Source organism: Tigriopus californicus, chromosome 9 (genome assembly GCF_007210705.1).
Source record: "Tigriopus californicus strain San Diego chromosome 9, Tcal_SD_v2.1, whole genome shotgun sequence".
Classification (NCBI taxonomy): Eukaryota; Metazoa; Arthropoda; class Copepoda; order Harpacticoida; family Harpacticidae; genus Tigriopus; species Tigriopus californicus.
In genome coordinates, this window is record NC_081448.1 from 3,701,353 (window position 1) to 3,702,131 (window position 779).

A 779-nucleotide genomic window follows, 5' to 3' on the forward strand; every position below is an offset into this window, starting at 1 on the left:
AAGTGCTTATCGCAGAATTTCTTGAATTCTGAACGGAACTGTGGTCCTCCGTCAGTCCTAATGGATTCTGGGGAACCGAATTCCAAGAACCAAGAATTTTTAGAGCCTCTGTGAGTAGTTGTTTTGTTTAATCTCTTGGTGAAAGGATATCCTGAGAAGTGATCCACCGTTACGATCCAGTCTTGGCCTTGGCAACTGAATAAGTCTGCATCGACATGTTGCATAGGTGAAGTGTCGATGGTTTGTTCACAAATAGGTTCGAGCTGTTGCGTAGGTTGGTGCTTTTGGCAAATGTTTCATTGCTCAATAAAGTTCTTAATGTCAGAGTTCATTACCGGCCAGCAGTATAATTGCCTGGCACCTTCTCGAGTCTTTGTGAGACTAGAATGGGGAATGTGGAGCTGTTGAAGGGGTCTCCCTCTGCAAGCTTGTGGCACCACAATGCGATTGGTTTCACATGTGATGAGTCCAAAGTCGTGTGAACCTAGTCTGTGCCAAACATTGTTGAAGAGCATAGCAGGGTGGCCAATAGGTAGTGTTTTGGCATTATCACTTTCGGTTAGAGCCTTGGCAAGCGGTTTGTATGATTCATCAGACTTGGCATTGGAGATGAAGTGGTTAAGAGAAGGATCAATGGTGATAGATCGGCGCATTGAATTGTCATTTGTTTCTATGTCATCACCTTCTGCCTGGAAAACAGGGGCTCTGGATAGGGCATCAGCAATCTGATGTAGTTTTCCGGCACACCATTTCACTTCAAATTTGTAGGTAACTTTTTC